Source organism: Salmo salar, chromosome ssa05 (assembly GCF_905237065.1).
Source record: "Salmo salar chromosome ssa05, Ssal_v3.1, whole genome shotgun sequence".
Lineage (NCBI taxonomy): Eukaryota > Metazoa > Chordata > Actinopteri > Salmoniformes > Salmonidae > Salmo > Salmo salar.
In genome coordinates, this window is record NC_059446.1 from 52857879 (window position 1) to 52863113 (window position 5235).

General features: G+C 40.6%; 1 pseudogene; it reads right to left on the reverse strand.

Moving 5' to 3' along the window:
* Positions 1–339: 339 nt before the first annotated feature.
* On the reverse strand, positions 340–1987 carry LOC106605113 (yrdC domain-containing protein, mitochondrial-like; annotated as a pseudogene).
* Between the last annotated feature and the right edge of the window lie 3248 nt (positions 1988–5235).

Genomic DNA, 5235 nt, shown 5'->3' on the forward strand with positions numbered 1-5235 from the left:
AGAGCACAGCTGGGGGTAGAGGGTGGTCTATAGCAGGCGGCAATGGTGAGAGACTTGTTTTTAGAGAGATGGATTTTTAAAAGTAGAAGTTCAAATTGTTTGGGTACAGACCTGGATAGTAGGATAGAACTCTACAGGCTATCTCTGCAGTATATGCATTGTTGAATACTGACCATCTACATTCCCAACATGTGAGAAGACACTTACCAAAAAAAAGTAATTGAGAGTGTTCTGTGGACAGGAGCTTCTGCAGTAGTACATCCACCACACTGATATTCACCCAGTACTATAGGCGAGGAGAGAAAACCAACACAAGCCATCATGATCTGCATAATGGATGCCATTTATTGTCAACAACATACTCTTATTGGTCCATTATACAAACCAGTAATCAGGTACTCACAACCGTTGAGCAATAATACACTAGATCACAGCTCATAGGCTGCGTTTACACAGGCAGCCCAATCCTGATATTTTTTCCCCCACCAATTGGTCTGACCAATCACATCAGATCTTTTCTCATCAGATATTTTTCAGAGCTGATCTGATTGGTCAATATACCAATTAGAGAAAAGAATATCAGAATTTGGCTGCCTGTGTAAATGCAGCCTTACAGTCCGAAATTGGTTAAATAAATTCTCCATGAAAATAAAATGCATTTACACAATGTTCACATCCCTGAAACTCAAAGATCAGTTCATAAAAACCACAGGACTTGATTTTGAAATGCATGAAATGGACACTTGAGTTATTTCAATTAAATAGTAGCTTTGCTTGACCTAGCCATAACAAAAAAATTACAGTAACAGGGTAGAACGCCAACCGTTACTCTAGAAAAATAAAAAAAGAGCAGGGGGGGTTATCACTTCCCACAGGTCATTTTCACTCTACTGTATGTTTAAACTACTACTCACAAAATGTGCTCATTAACTTTTAACTTGGATAAATTAACAAAATGGAATTACCTGAACATAACTAGCTTGATAGAAATGTATTACAGTCAGTGGCCTGTAATCTGCTGATCAGGCCAGTATCACTATTCACCAGCCACGTCTGATGAAGCGGTATTTGCCGAACACCGATAGGTCGACCACTGTTGACCCCAACCGACTCGTCTCCCATTGGTCTGCCATCCACCACCACTGCTAACTGAGGCCACAGATCCTGGAACTCCTGTAGAGAAAAATCCTTGTATAACTACTATTTTGCCAGTCCTTTTAAGTATCAGTGAAAAATGATGCACTGATAAACCTTGGTTAGTTGTAGATGATGTAGTCCCACCTCCCCTCCAGTTCATGGAATAAAAACAGTTCTCACACACACACACGGTGGGTTGTCTCAACATACATGTACAGCCACAGTGCTTGAGTGTGAGCTGATGTTGGCAAGAGGTTTCCCGACACATCTGGCAGAGGCGTCTCATGAAGGCATGGTCCGGGATGCGCACTCCTACTAACTGGAAGTAAAAAGGTAAACACATCATCACCAACAGCCCAATACATGCAATAAATAACGTACTAAATGCCAGTCCAAAATCTAGCATGCAGAAAAGCAACACACATTTTCAAATTGAGTGGTTTATGAATTATAGTATAATTTGTCATCTTTTAGGGGCAGTGAATAGTCCGTGTCTATGGAAGTCTAACCGGAGTGAAGGGATTGAGGTCAGTGTTGAGTACTTGCTCGTTCCAGAACCAGAGTGACAGGGCCAGGCAACAGGTCCCCTATCAGCTCTTTCTTGACTGACACCTTACAGTACTTGCCACATGGGTAAAAAACAACATTTAGGTTAGGCTGCAATATTGCCTGAGTCACATTATAGGGCCGATGCAAACCATACTGTGCTGACACCGAAATTTTCATTTTAATTTTGTCCTTTCCAGCAAGGTAGATTTTTGCAACTACGTTAGATGCGTAACAAGGCCAGGCCAGTCCAGCTCAGCTTGGCCCTTTAGTGTGAGTTAGGCATGTTGCAAGACATTGAGCCACAAGAACAATTATACGAACACCATCAATGCACACTTACTTGTAAATGTCTTTGATTTCTCCAACACAAATAGCCAGTGGTTTCTGACCATTACGTCCTTTGATGTCATACACCTTTTTGATGGCATTGGAATTCGGAGCCAAGCAAGCCAGCCCACTGTTGAATTCAGGACTTTAGCACCATCTACACAACGTGGCTAATGCAAAGCACTTGACAAAAGGCCTTATTTAGTTTGAGACATGTTATTGCAGAATTTTTTTTTTTTTTTTAATGTTACCTTTATTTAACGAGACAAGTAAGTTAAGAACAAATTCTTATTTTAAATGACGGCCTACCACGGCCAAACCCAGACGACACTGGGCCAATTGTGCGCCGCCCTATGGGTCTCCCAATCACGGCCGGGTGTGATTCAGGCTGGATTCGAACCAGAGACTGTAGTGACGCCTCTTGCACTGAGATGTAGTGCCTTAGACTGCTGCGCCACTCGGGGGCCCTAACACGTGCACTTGAAACCATGAGAATGATATATCTAACTAACAACTATTAGCTTCTCATATGGACAATCTGGACCTCTATTCAACTAAGAATTTATTTTAATTATAGAACCTTGCCGTTTGAATGGTGACATATTGGACCTACCTTGCAGTCTTTCATCACACCGGGCAGATGGTCCATTTATGACGGACTGCGGTGACAAGCGCAGCATTTTAGTGTTCAGTTCTTTACACCTAGCTCTTCCGTCTCGGGTCGTTAGAATTATAAACGCGTCTTAATATCATGAAGTAAGAAATAAACTTAAAAAAGGTATTCATAGAAAGTGTTGGTGCTACATGCTGTTTCGGCTCACTGTCTTCCGGGTAACGCCCTCAATACAATTACACATATTTCCTTAAAATGAAAGCACACAGCTTCGCAAAACGTTTATAAAATTCCAGTTAAATTAGTATAAACAAGGTCAAAATGTGCTTTCAATTTGCATAACAAGTGGCTGATATTGATCCAAACTAATAACAAAATAGTACATGCCCATTACATCAAATGAACAAGGATACCTTCAGTTATTCAACTTGTACCATGCCTCCAATCAATTACCAATTAGTAAAACTATATCACATGTGTAACCCACAAGCATACAGACCAGGTGGTTTTCCAGGGAAACAAAAATGGCGTCGGTTCCAGGTAACATTATACTACACAAATGCCCATATAGCTGTTCATTAGTGGTTGTTTAATTGTAATGCCATTTCCATTGGGCACGATATCTAAGGAAGTCTCAAGGTTTTGTTTGCCTGAGATAGTGTGGTCTACAGCTTATCATGAGATACTCTATCTACCTAGAGTTTTCATCTGTATTTTTCGTAGCTGTCTACATAAGTGGCTAATGCAAAGCACTTGACAAAAAGCCTTATTTAGTTTGAGACATGTTATTGCAGAATACATTTTTTTTTTTTGTTACCTTTATTTAACTAGACAAGTAAGTTAAGAACAAATTCTTATTTTAAATGATGGCCTACCACGGCCAAACCCGGACGATGCTGGGTCAATTGTGCGCCGCCCTATGGGACTCCCAATCACAGCCAGGTGTGATTCAGGCTGGATTCGAACCAGAGACTGTAGTGATGCCTCTTGCACTGAGATGTAGTGCCTTAGAGTGCTGCGCCACTCGGGGGCCCTAAGACCGCACTCAATGAGCTGTACACTGCCATAAGCAAACAAGAAAATGCTCATCCAGAGGCGGTGTTCCTAGTGGTGGGGGACTTTAATGTAGGGCAACTTAAATCAGTTTTACCTCATTTCTATCAGCATGTTAAATGTGCAACCAGAGGGAAAAATCTCTAGACCACCTTTACTCCACACACAGAGACGTGTACAAAGCTCTCCCTCGCCCTCCATTTGGCAAATCTGACCATAATTCTATCCTGATTCCTGCTTACAAGCTAAAATTTAAAGCAGGAAGCACCAGTGATCAGATGAAGCAGATGCTAAACTACAGGACTGTTTTGCTAGCACAGACTTGAATATGTTCTGGGATTCTTCCGACGGCATTGAGGAGTACACCACATCAGTCCCTGGCTTCATCAATAAGTGCATCGACGACGTTGTCCCCACAGTGACCGTACATACTAGAGGTCGACCGATTAATCGGAATGGCCGATTAATTAGGGCCGATTTCAAGTTTTCATAACAATGGGAAATCGTTTTTTATTATAAAAAAATATAAAAAAGAAATGTTCACATTTAATTTTTTAGACCTTTTATTTAACTAGGCAAGTCAGTTAAGTACACATTCTTATTTTCAATGATGGCCTAGGAACGGTGGGTTAACTGCCTTGTTCAGGGGCAGAACGACAGATTTTTACCTTGTCAGCTCAGGGATTCAATCTTGCAATCTTACGGTTAACTAGTCCAACGTTCTAACCACCTGCTTTACATTGCACTCCACAAGGTTACGCGAATGCAGCAAGAAGCCAAGGTAAGTTGCTAGCTAGCATTAAACTTATCTTATAAAAAACAATCAACCATAATCACTAGTTAACTACACATGGTTGATGATATTACTAGTTTATCTAGCCTGTCCTGCGTTGCATATAATCGCTTATGTACACGTTGCTCCAACCATAAACATTAATGCCTTTCTTAAAATCAATACACAAGTATATATTTTTAAACCTGCATATTTAGTTAATATATTGCCTGCTAACATGAATTTCTTAACTAGGAAAATTGTCACTTCTCTTGCAACAGAGTCAGGGTATATGCAGCAGTTTGGGCCGCCTAGCTCGTTGCGAACTGTGTGAAGACTATTTCTTCCTAACAAAGACAGCCAACTTCGCCAAACGGGAGATGACTTAACAAAAGCGCATTTGCGAAAAAAGCACAATCGTTGCACGACTGTACCTAACCATAAACATCAATGCCTTTCTTAAAATCAATACACAGAAGTATATATTTTTAAATCTGCATATTTAGCTAAAAGAAATCCAGGTTAGCAGGCAATATTAACCAGGTGAAATTGTCATTTTGCGTTCATTGCACGCAGTCAGGGTATATGCAACAGTTTGGCCCGCCTGGCTCGTTGCGAACTAATTTGCCAGAATTTTACGTAATTATGACATAACACTGAAGGTTGTGCAATGTAACATGAATAACGTTTTGTTTTCGAGATGATAGTTTCCGGATTCGACCATATTAATGACCTAAGGCTTGTGTTTCTGTATGTTATAATTAAGTCTATGATTTGATAGAGC